The sequence below is a fragment of the Mastomys coucha genome, unplaced genomic scaffold (assembly GCF_008632895.1).
Source record: "Mastomys coucha isolate ucsf_1 unplaced genomic scaffold, UCSF_Mcou_1 pScaffold6, whole genome shotgun sequence".
Classification (NCBI taxonomy): domain Eukaryota; kingdom Metazoa; phylum Chordata; class Mammalia; order Rodentia; family Muridae; genus Mastomys; species Mastomys coucha.
In genome coordinates this window covers 27,010,731-27,024,106 of record NW_022196912.1, presented here as the reverse complement: position 1 = coordinate 27,024,106, position 13,376 = coordinate 27,010,731, and the positions used below count along the sequence as shown (strand labels likewise).

At 38.4% G+C, this 13,376-nt stretch overlaps 1 protein-coding gene and 1 long non-coding RNA gene across 8 annotated transcripts in view; one reads left to right on the top strand and one right to left on the bottom strand.

Annotated features, from left to right (window-relative positions):
- Positions 1 to 13,376, bottom strand: part of Itsn2 (intersectin 2) — a 122,567-nt gene that overhangs the window by 101,442 nt on the left and 7,749 nt on the right. The window lies entirely within an intron of this gene.
- The window catches only part of LOC116080296, a 93,592-nt gene that overhangs the window by 74,680 nt on the left and 5,536 nt on the right, over positions 1 to 13,376 (top strand). The gene's annotated exons all lie outside the window — the stretch shown is intronic.

The following is a 13,376-nucleotide window of genomic DNA, read 5'->3' as shown; positions in this document are numbered from 1 at the left end:
AATACTTGCGATCATTTTTTTTTTAAGTATTACGAAACATAATACACTGCCTGACATACAGTCTGTATTCAGTAAATGAGTGCTTCTCTGTAAATATCCAGAGAAAGTGAAGTATCACATGCATTCTTTAACTGCACATAAATGCAAAATTCAAAATTTGTTCTAAGACTCTTGAAGATAGGATTAATCAGGAAGTTAAAAAGACCACTCAGTACCTCCTCTATCATTTAATTATTAATAGTTTTAGGGGTCTCAGAAAAATATTTAGATAGGTGATTTTAAACAAAGCAGTCAGGAAAGGTTCACTTGAGTTAGCACCAGGAAAAAAAAAAAAAGACTGACTAGATGTTTTTAAAAGTATTCTTCAATATACCACTATAGTAGTGAACTCATCATGCTAGCATCCTATGCTACCTAGGATCTAGTCCTCTAACAATTTAGATAAATATTTACATTTCATATTGATTTAGTGATTTTCAGTAACTAAAAAAATGGTGCATAAATCTAATCAACTTATTTATAAGAGAATGACAGGGGCTGGAGAGATGGCTCAGCGGTTAAGAGCACTGACTGCTCTTCCAAAAGTCATGAGTTCAAATCCCAGCAACCACATGTTGGCTCACAACCATCCATAAGGAGATCTGACACCCTCTTCTGGTGTGTCTGAACACAGCAACAGTGTACTAAGATATAATAATAAATAAATCTTAAAAAAAAAGAGAATGACAGGTGCTTTTCCTCCTACAGAGCAAATTAATTCATCTATTACATGTTAGCCACATCTTGTGATAAGCAAAAGGACCACTGATTAAAATGGTTAATAGCAAAAAGCATCTATTTACAAAAAAAGAAAAGCCAGGATAGCCAGTGGAATGGGTAAACCTCCACAGAGGCTTACAGTGGCAGTGGTAATTTACTCTATAATACTACCCTCTTGTCAAAATGCATGTCCTTCCTTAGGAGATAATGAGCCTTATTATCAGGTTATAAACCTGATACCTCTCGCGCTTTTACACTTTCTGGGTAGGGAAAAGTTTACTACCAACATATTGGTTTTCTTCATTCCTTTCTTAAAAAGATAAACTTCAAGTACTGGAGTTGGTGACAGAAAATTAATGCCCAAACTCTGGTAGGATGACTGGAGCTCCTATAGAAGGTATGGTGTTACCGCTTCTCGGCCTTTTGGCTAAGATCAAGTATAGAAGGTATGGTGTTGAGCCTTACAAGATGAGTAAGAATTAGTTACAATTATGTAATTATTAGTTATAAATCTTGAATTTAACTGTAGCAGGCAGGCGCTTTAAAGGGTTTTAGAGAGAGGAACATACATTTCATTTAAGACAGACAGCCAATTATGAAGAAAAGACAAAAGCAAGGAGACCAAGCAGGGCAAGCTGCAAATGAAACCTGGCACCAACTCTAAATAGAGGCAGTTGGAAGAGATGAGATGAGCTAGAAAAAGAGCACAGGGTTCAAAAGAAACAGAACTCACTGATACTCTTGAAATGGGTCACTATGTAATAAGAGGAACAAAAAAACGGCTCTCAGAATTATAGAATGTGAGGTGGAAAAACAGTGTTACAGCCAGATAGAAAAGTTAATAAAAGGAAGTCTCATCAACTACTTACGACAATAATTTCCTTAAACACAGTTCTACAAACACATTTTACATCCTCCATGTAAATTATCATAGCAATATAAAAGAAAAATAAGATGTATGCCTGAAAGTAACCTATCTATTTATCTACCTACCTAGCTACCTGTAATAGACAATTTTTAAACATGGGAGAAAACTTGTCCAAAGCATTATATATAACCCACTATGTAGCCATATAAATCATTATATATAACAAACTATGTAACCTTGAAAGCAAGAAATACACGTCAATGATGACTGAGATAACAGAAAGGCCAATAGAGAATAGAATCCCATAGACAGAAAGCTTTTAATCTGTTAAGGTCTAACTTAACAAACCATCTGTCTAGAACTTTTGGCTGGGTATCATATATTCTGTGAGAATAACAAAATGCCATGTGGTAGACACTCAATTATCACAGTTATAATCCTGAAATAAAATTAGAAAATAACCAAATAATACAATGGACAGAGAGGTAAGCTTCCTGGGCTAAGCTGAAAATACTAGTATACAAAATCTTTTCCACCTCGCATGTAGAATGTACCTATTCATGTATGCAAGCACCATATTGCAGCATTTATACATGTGTATAGCATTTGGTTGATTCTGGTAGCATCTGATTATGGTAACATAATTTGTTAGAATCAATAGGCTCTTAAAGCTTACCACTATATCTGTTTTAGTTGCATTAACTTTCTGTCCCATTTTAGAATCATTAATTGCACCATGCTTATATTTTCCTAGTTTACTAGCAGACTTGGAGAGAAATACTAATAATTGGAGCTGGAGCTCAGGGATGAAGCACTTGCTGAGAATATGCATGGCCTTGGCTCAATCCCCAGTGTTGCATAAGAAATAATTATAATTGAAAATTTGAAAAATATAACAGATCGCATAAGTCTGTTTTACATTTTTAAATAACTGCTAACATTTGCTTAATATTTTCTATTAATTCAATACACTTCTGTAATCATCACCTACCATGTCTCATGTTCAATAAGAATCCACTATTCCAGTTCTGCATACAGAGCTTCAGATACCTAGGTACCCTGTAATATACTCCTACAAAATCCTTACAAGGAAGATATCAAACTCATTTCACAATGAAGAAATGGAGAGCTTAAATAACTTGCCCAAATTCAGTGTCATGGAACAACGAGGAGATTCCAAGCCTCTCTCATTCTAAAGCCTTTGAACTTCTCTCTCTGCCTTTATGGACCTTTTCCTCTCCTGGATGAATATAACCATGGTGAAGAGGTCCTATGTTTACACAAGCAGTAGGTAAACTTGATGTTGATACAATTTGGTGGAAAAGAAAAGTCTGTCCAGCTGCACAAACACCCAAGACTTCATCAAATAAATTAGGAGTGCTGGCTGTTTATGGCCTCCAGCACTTCCTCCGTTACATGGTTTGTTACATGGTTCGTGGGTGTCCTACAAACACCATGTTCTATGTGTGAAGAGGATAATGTGAGACAATGGGCAGTCATGCTGTGAACTATTAATTACTCCTGTAGAGAACTGGCAAGCTACCTTTGAAGAAACCCTAGCAGGTAAAAAGCAAAGACTCACTTGGTTGAATTTATGCTAAATGTAATCTGGAAGACAACACCAAATATAAATTTAGGATTGGAATATATGACCCTGAAGAAAGAGAAAAGTGCCAGACCTATAGTCAGAGACTCTTCCATAAATGGGTCTTTAAGACCCAGGGAAAATTATAGCCATTTAAAATTAAAAGTGGCTCAGTAAAGGATGAGGATTTTGTTTGTTGAGAAGCACACAACTATAGAAAAATGATAACCATTCAGTCCAAAGGCCACAATTTTCAAGATAGGTAAACTAAAAAAGTTGTATAAGCCCACAAGCTTGTAGGCAAAAATGGACCTAGAAACCACACACCTCTAGTTCACAGTTCTGTCCGTAAAATAGTTCCCCAATCTGGCCAATCACATCACTGTTTAACAATTCAATAAATATCCAGGATCATCACTTGTGTCAGTAGCAAGTCATAATGTGCATTAGCAGAAACTTCTAGAACAGTTTGCCTCCCCTAAAATGTTTTCACTTTCTCCCCCTAACCTCACTAGTGTGTCACTCCTGCTTAAAGTACTCCCCCAGTACTTACAAGTCAGGCTCAAGTTCTTGGATGAAATACCAAGTTCTTGATATGTGTGATACAGAAAGAATACAATAGGATTGTTTGGCAGGAAAGACATCCATAAAAGTATGATAATGGTATGTGCCAAGGTCTAGAGCAGCAGTTCTCAATCTGTGGGTCACAACCCCTTTGGAGGTCAAATGACTGGTTTACTAGGGTTGCTTAAGACCATCAAAAACCACAGATATTTGTACTATGATTCATAACAATAGCAAAATTATAGTTATGATGTAGCAACAAAAATAATTTTATAGTCAGGGGTCACCACAACATGAGGAACTGTATTAAAGGGAAATAGCATTAAAAAGGTTGAAATCCAATGGGCTAGAACGTATACAAAAGAAGTCAGGACAGAGATGGCTGATAAAGGGACCAATATATGGAACCTGGGTCTAAGGAAGTAACAACTGCCAAAAGGCAGGGCCCTCTGGGCAGACTGTATATGACTAGGTGCTGCACAGTGCTCCATCAGGTTAGAAGATGGGCGTGACTAGTTCTACATGCTGACTAGCACTTTCAGGTATTCACTCCAACCTACTCCACCTATCACTTCTCCTTGATGGGTGTGCACAGCAACCTTTCTTGAAACAGGGACACTTTTTTCTCTACCTTATTGTTTTCACAAAGAAGTATTGTCTCTGTCACAGTCCTCATGAGGCTGCATCTAATCCTTTAATTCCCAATTCAAATGGCATCTTTTCTGTAAAAGAAACCTATCTTCCCTGGCACTAGATACTATCTCTTACGTATGCCCATATCACTGCTCAACCACAATAATCTTTATCATATTGCACTTCAATTTCACATTACCCTTGTTTGCCTGGGCCACATGTCCTGGATACAGTTCATTTTTATTTAGTTTGGTATTCCTAGTTCTTAAACCAAATGCTTTATAGAAAGTATAAAAAATACTTTTAAATATTTTCTGAACAAGTTAATTTGGCAAATAATATGGCTCACATAGAAACAAATGAACAGTAACAACAACAAAAAAGAAACAAAGGGAGGCAATGTCAACATGACATATCAGACTGGAGAGTAGGAAAGCATTTGTCATGTAAGCCTGAAGACATGCATGTTCAATCCCAGAACACATCATAGGAGAGAATCAACTCTCAAAAAGCCGTCATCTGACTTTGATAAGTGTGCCCTGGCACACATGCACCCACACCCACACACATACAAATATCATAAAACACATGTGCACGTATGCATACACACTAATAATAAAGTAGAATTTTTAAAGACTGAATATATAGAGATCTGTTAGGAAAGGAGTGCAGGCTCCTTGAAATCCTCCAGGCATTAGGAATTTGGATATCAACCAGATTGTCCCCTGCAACATGAGTCTTCTATAACTTGTTGGGGACTTTTTTTCTTTTAAGTATACTTTTGGAGATAAAAGTTTATTTCTTACTAAATTCTGAGGCTTTTAAATTTTTGAGTACAGAAGAAAGCTTGGATTTTTGAGCTCTACTTTGAATCATAATAGTTAAATAGTTTAAATAAATTTGACTAAAGGCCTGGCATTCAAAAGCATGATAGTCCAGTTCCTGAAGGTGTATATTTTAAAGTGGTTATTATATTATCATTTAGCTTGTGGACATGTGTCTGTGTGTGGCCATGTGTGTGCACACAATGCAGAGTCAGTCCTTTCTTCCACTATGTGGGTCCAGGGGAACAAACTCGGGCTGTCAGGCTTGGAAGCAGGTTCCTTCATCCACTAGGCCAATTTGCCAGCCAAGGTGTTTTTGGGTTTTGAGGCAAGGTTTTGATATGTAACTCAGGTTGGACTGGAATTCATGACCCTTTAGAGCAGTGGTTCTCAGCCTTCCTAGTGCTGCGACCCTTTAACACAGCTCTTCATGTTGTGCTGACCCCATACTTCACAACTATAATTTTGCTGCTGTTGGGAATCATAACATAAATATTTTTGGAGACAGAAGTTTGTCAAAGAGGTTGCAACCCAAAAGGTGAGAACCACTGCTTTAGACTCAGTCTCTAACTGTGTAAGATACCACCTGGAGCAGTGATTTTAATCAAGATAGAAGCTCTAGAAAAATAGAGATGTGGATGGTAACGCTGGGAGAAAAAACAACAGACTTCAATTGTGAGCACAGCTAACTTAACATCTTTTTTTAATTATTTATTTTACACTCCATATTTTATCCGCCCTCCCAGTCCACCTTCCTACTGCTCCACATCCTATACCTTCTCCCCATTCCCCACGCCACCTGCCCTCTAAACTCCCTGGGGCCTTCAGTCTCTTGAGGGTTAGGTGCATCATCTCTGAATGAACACAGACCTGGCAGTCCTCTGCTGTGTGTGTGTTGGGGCCTCATATCAGCTGGTGTGTGCTGCCTGTTTGGTAGTCCAGTGTTTGAGAGATCTCGGGGGGTCCAGATTAATTATGACTGCTGGGCCTCCTACAGGATCGCCCTCCTCCTCAGTTTCTTTCAGCATTCACTAATTCAACAATAGGGGTCAGCTGCTTCTGTCCATTGACTGGGTACAAATATCTGTATCTGACTCTTTTAGCTGCTTGTTGGGTCTTCTGGAGTTCAGTCATGCTAGGTCCCTTTTTGTGAGTGCTCCATAGCCTCAGTAATAGTGTTACGCCTTGGGACCTTCCCTTGATATCTTTAAAAGACATATTGGTGATAGTAACCAGGAAATAGAAGGAGCTCTGTTGGAGACTGGGTATAGTTGCAATCCTGTCAGGAAAAGAATGTATCTGAAACAAAAGAATCCAGGCATGTTGGCACATGCCTTTAATTCCAGTACTCAGAAGGCAGACATGGATCACTGTGAATTAGGGGCCAGCCTGGTCTATATAGTAGTTTCAGGGCCAGACAGATCTACATAGTGAGACCTATAGTGAGTTTCAAAAGCAAAGAGAAATAGAGTACCAAGGAGGAGTTAGCATTGTCAAATGATACACAAATAAAGAAAGGCTAAACTACCTGTCAAGCAACCTGTCAAGTTCAGTTGCAATGCAAGCACAGTTCAAAAATCAAACTGATATGGATTATGCAGTAAGGGCAATGTTTGTTACTCAAAAAATATGGAGTTGCTGGGCACAGTGTTGTGCGTCTTTTAATCCCACCATTCAGGAAGCAGGGGTAGGGGGTTCTCTGTGGGTTTGAAGACAATAGAGATCCTATTTAAAAAATAAAACAAAACAAAACAAAACATCAATCAAAAGAAATATGTTGCTAAAAGAAGATGAACTGGTAGGAGGAGAGGCATGAGTCTTTAAGAAAGGGAAGGAGGATTACAGTATTTACTTTTAGACTGGGAAACAAAACTATTTTTCTAGGAAAAAATCTCCAAAGGGAGTGAAAAGAAACATTATCTATGAGAGAGGAATTAGATAGCTCTTGGGTATAAAGTTACACCATGGGACAGACATTTCTGACTCTGGGAATACAGTTCAGATATGGCAACAAGGATAAATGCAGATATGCACAAAACTGGAAATTGACAAGCAGGAAAGTAGGGTCAGAGAAAAGACAGCCTTCTGCCACTCTTTTGTTCTTTCCCTCTCTTCAAAGGGCAGGACTGAAGACTAATTTCTTGGCCTCTCTAGGGCCTAAGTGCAATCTTCTTCTCTGAGATAGAAAAAGGGAAGGTCACACACAAATAAGTTACAAGAATCAGGCAAACATGTATACATTCAAATCAACCTTGGCCCTACACTGTCAGACATTTGCTACGTGGATAAACATGGGGAGATAATATAAAGAAAGTTAGCAATACAGATGATTCCTGTAGTCTGGAAAAATGAATGATGACTTATTCTCACTTGACAGTAGGATGAGGAACCCAAAGACCTAGTGATACAAATGCAAATTAACACTATGTTTTTAAAAGAAGTTTAAAAACCACACATCTCCTCGCACAGAGATTTAAAATGAAAGTCCATTATCAAGATAGCAACCATTAATAGGTTTGACTATATTTTTCCAGATATTTTCTTGTTTATATACTAGGAAACTAGTTTTACCAAAAAATAGAAGTTTTTTAAATTTAAAATTTTTTTTAAATAAAAATAAAAAAGCAGGCAGGCAGGCAGGCAAGCTGGGCCTAGTGGCCCACAACTATAATCCAAGCTACTGTGGAAGATGAAGCAGGGAGTGTAAGAATTCAAAGACTGCCTAGAATACAGAGTGAGTTCAAGACTAGCCTGTGTAACCTATGTCTCAAACCCTTAAAAGGGGGTGGGGTGGGAGGAAGTGGTGCTTAATGGATCATACTTCATTGCTTTGCATTCCCCCCCCCACCAACTTTTTACCATCACAAATAACACTAGAACAGACATCTGTTTCTAAAATGAATTTTTTACTTTTATTTTTAATTACATGTATGTGTCTGTGCCTAAATGTGGGTATGTGCACATGATGTAAATGTACTTAGAGGCCAGAGGCATCAGATCACCCTAAAGTTGGAGTTACAAGAGATTGTGAGCTGCCTGACACGGGTGCTGGGAAACAAAATAGGACGCCTGCAGAAGCAGTATGCACCCTCAACTGCTGAGGCATCTCTCCAACCCAACAATAAACATTTTGAATATATATATTAAATATAAATGTGTACACTTATGTGATTTTTCCAAAGATAAATAGTACACATGGGAAGTGGTTTAGAGTGTATGAACACTGCAATTTTAATAGATATTACCAAATACCCTAAATTAGACTTCATCTATAAAATCGCTCATAATAGCCTGATGGTATAATTTCAATAAGTGGGCTTAAATACAAACCCCTAACTCTAGCTTAATTCGTAAAGACATTTGGAATCTCTAAGTTCTTGTCTCTTACCTTTCTCACCTACCAAGTGTAATGACAAGAGCATGCTACAGGGCTGAGGAGATAAGTCAGTGGGTGAAATGCTTGCTGCACATGCTTGAGGACATGAGTTTAAACATCCAGCACCCAGACATGGCAGTGTAGCCTGTAACCCCAGAGCTGGGCCAGGCTTGGAGATAACGAAATGCATTCCAGGTATTTGAAATGGCATTCTCCAATTTCAACGGGAGACCCTGTCTAAAAAACTAAGGTGGACATAGAGAAAAGCACTATTGTGTGTGACACACATAAGGTGCACCTAATCTGAAGCATGAAAATTTATTAAGCAGACAATGGGCTGACCTGAAGACCTTTGTCATAGTTTATTTTACTGTGGTTGTGATTAAAATACCCTGACAAAGGAACTTAAGAAAGGGCTTACTTTAGTTCATGACCTTCCTCCTGAGAGCTGAGATTATAAGCCTGCTGCAGTGTGTCCTAGACTTTGCATCTTTCATATATTCATCTTGTATTATTCTACGGAAATTTTTTAAAATGTCTTTTCTTTTTGCTATTCTTTTCTTAAAAGAAATGTCAGAAATTGGTGTTAATATTTTTTAAAATATTTATTTTATATATGTGAGTATACTGTTGCTGTCTTCAGATACACCAGAAGAGGACATTGGATCCCATTACAGATGGTTGTGAGACACCATATGTTGCAGGGAATTGAACTCAGAACCTCTGAAAGAGCAGTCAGTACTCTTAACCACTGAGCCATCACTCCAGCCAGGTGTTAATATTTTAACTCATCTCAACAAACGATAACTTCAGTATACAATTAGTATAAAATGTATAAGACCTTTTATTTTTTTGATCATCTTCACATTCTAATATGTATTATTTTATAATTATATTAGTCCAAGGGTAGTGGGAAAACAGCCAACTCAAGACAATGCCAATGATGCAGTATCTATCCACATGTGGGCATGTACATTAGGAATTTTTCAATGCTGGCAAACATTGTACAGATGAGATTCTTTTAAAAAATCAGTCTTCAGTAAGACCTAAGTAATTTTAGTTTATGAACTCTAAGTTTCAATAAACCTTGGTAAATTAGATTCTTAATAAGTAGTAATACACAAATATCAAAGATATTTGGGAGGGGGTAGAAGAACAGTAGTCCTGAGAACTATTCAAGATGAATTGCATATTTGGTTGATTATCCATCAGGAAAAGGCTCATGACTTGGTATCTTGGGCCATAATGGAGACCACTATATAACCCAATAATTTTCAGTAATTATTTTCATTATGATCCTGAGTAGTGGCTCATCAGCAGTACAAAATATACTCTTCTGAAGTAGAACTTTTATACATCGCTTGTGGGAGTACATTTCCACTATTTTAGAAAACAATGTGGAAGCTCCTTAAAAGGTTAAACACGGGTTTTCATATATATCAGCAATTCAACTCTAAGGATGAGCTTAAAAGAAACAAACATATCCACACAAAAACCTGTATACAACTTCTTATAGTACATCTATTTACAGTAGCCAAAAAAGTACAAACAACTCAAATGCCTATCAAAAAGTAGATAAACAAATCTAATAGACACGTATAATAAAAGACTTATTTGGGCATTAAAAGGAACAAAATGAAGTCCTTTTTCTTATTTCTTACCCAGCAAATTATATAAATTGTCAGCTTGACAGAGTCTAGAGTCATCTGAGACACACAGCCTCGGAGCATGCCTGTGGAGGATTATCTTGCTGATTAAGTCTTACTGAGAATATAAGGCTGTGTGTGTCTTTCATCCAGGAACTCAATAACCAAAGGTGGGGTAGAAATCCTGGGCTAGGATTTTAAATTCTTTAATACTACATGTGATGCCTTAACAGGAGGAACACAGGCAATAGAAAAGCAGAAGAGAGAACTAACTGGGGGAAGAAACAATCAGCTAGAGGGAGGGAGGGGTACAGAAGAGGACAGTGGGAGGAAACAAAAGCAAACCATATAATGACATGTATGAAGATCTTATGATGAAATTCATTACTTCGTACTCCAACTAAAAATTAATTTTAGAAATATGATGAAGGTGCCAAACCCTATACTACACGTTTTTACACGTTACCATGGTTAGCCTGTTAACACCGATGCCACCCTAGGAGACTCAGGTTCACATACACTCACCATCACTGAGGCTAGCCCAAGATAAATCAACTTTTAGGGCTTGTTTTGATTGTTTAAGTACATTTTAAAGGAGAGTTCACTAAACAGTTTCATAAGCCGCTTATAGAAGTTAAAAACAAAAATTTAAATTAAGTTATAATTATTTCATAAAAGAGAATATGCAATTGCTCTAGTCTGCTCCTTTAAGCAGTTCAGAGCAGCAGACCTCACTAAGATGAGGCTGACCATGACTGCGAGCTTAACTGTATGTAACTCTTTGTCTTTACAGTCCTACACATAAATATTATAGAAAATATCCACCTTTTAGCCAGATGATGGTGGTGAACGCTTTTAATCCTAGCGCTTGGGAGGTAGAGGCAGATGGATCTCTGTGAGTTCGAGTCCAGCCTGGTCTACAGAGTTCCAGGCTACACACAGAGAAGGCTTGTCTTGAAAAACCAAAAATCTACTTTTTGGGGGGTAGTGAGGGGATACAGGTTTTTCTATTCAGCCTTGACTGTCTGTCTGTCCTGGAACTTGTAGACCAGAGTGGCCTTGAATCTATAAAGATTTGCCTGCCTCTGCTTCCCAAAGTGCTGGGATTAAAGGTGTGCACCACCATATCCAGAGAATCTCTACTTTTTAAAGAAAAGAAAATGCAGGCTTAATGAAATTGTTATACTCACAAAGCTAACAGCCTAAATCTTAAACAACAAAATCTGTGCTCTCAATCTCAACTGCTGGGCATACACAAGCACACACATACAGGTATGCACACACATACAGGTATGCACACACATACAGGTATGCACACACATACAGGTATGCACACACATACAGGTATGCACACACAAGCACACACATACAGGTATGCACACACATACAGGTATGCACACACACAAGCACACACATACAGGTATGCACACACCCATGGAATGAACTCTAAAAGTGATTGTCACTGGGAAATGGACTTGGAATATATTTTTATCTTACTAAGTTTCAGCACTCAGTAGTACATGCCAACTGCTCTTTCGAGGCCAGCCATTGGTATATCTCAAAATTAAACTAGTAAGTTAAGAATAGAATGTCTCTTACCCCAGTTAGCAAAACAGAAATCAGAAGCATAATCAAGGCTGGTGAGAAAGAACTGAGGTCTATGCAAAAGCACTGACCTAGGAAACTGACTGGAGGAGAGGCTCCGAAGGCAAGAGCCCAGGGATTTTCTCTGGGACTTTTGACAAAGGCTTCACCAAACTTCCCTTCAGAGTCTTAGCAAGAGATAATGTCAGGACTCTCCAAGTTCTTCAGTATGTTAGTAAAAGGTCTAAATTAGAAGATAAATAGACCCATGCTCTATAAGACTCAATATTCTGAACACTATAGGAAAGTATATTGGAGTATACTGGGTCAGTTGGCTGGAGCAGTGTGTGCTTGTGATCCCAGCTACTAGGAAGGTGTTAAGAGGGGTGAGGTTGGAGTGGGGGTGGGGTGGTTGTAGCCAGGAGTTTGAAAACAACCTGAGCAACACAGTAAGACCCTTTCTAAAAGCAAACAGAACAAAAGAAAAACAAACAACAAAAATCCCCACAAAACCAAAAAAGAAAAAAAACCTACACCCATACCCACAAACACATACTGGGGCAAACAGGGCCTTACTCATTAAGCTCTCCCAGAAGCAAGGTTTGTAATACTCAAAACCATTCTCAACACTCATTGCACACATAATGGGAATCACCATTTGTGTTTTCCCTCAGGTTTAGTCTCTGGTCTTCTGCTGTTTTCCCCACTAGCTTTCAGACCAGCTTCAACGTTACTTTCTCAGTCCAGGTTTCTGCTTCCTATACTTGGAAGTTAATTTTTACAGCATCCCCGAGGAGGTAATCTGTTATCAACCCCATTGACATTGCCTTTTTTCTTTTTAAGGCAGGATCTCACTGTGTGGTCCTGCTGGCCTTGAACTTGTAGAGATCCATCTGCCTCCCAAGTGCTGGGCTTCTTTTGTGTTTTTTTTTTGGGGGGGTGAGGGCGGGTGTTTTGTAGGGGAGGCATATAAGTGTGTGTATATGTGCGCACAAGTACTTAGCTTTTATGTGGGTGCTGGGGATTCAAGCTCAGGTCCCATGCTTGTGCAGCAAGCCCTTTATGACCTGGGCCATCTTTTGGCCTTTCACTTCTTGACACTGCCCAGAGTCACTATGAATACCTTTAATTCAAGTCAGAGTTTTTGCCCAGTCATTAAATGTATAAGAAAAGGGAGTGAAACAGAAAAATGCACCAAAACTTAGAATTCCATGTAAGTGCTGTGGGAGTGAAAAGTAGCTGAGTACCTCACTTTGCCTTGAGAAACTAGAACATTATTAGATGAGTAACCTCAGAGGAAATGACTTCTAAATTGAGTAAGGAGTACTAAACAATAGGTTTCAGACAGCAGGTTACTGGGTACAGGGTAATTTTTAGGGCTGAGAACAGAAATAGGAAAAGGCACAGAGGAAAAATCTAGACTTTAAAAGATGACATCAAAGCACATGCATTTAAGCCTTGCACTTGGGAGGCAGGTGGATCTCTGCAAGTTCAAGGCCAGCAGGGCTACACATGAGACCCTGCCTAAAAAAAAAAA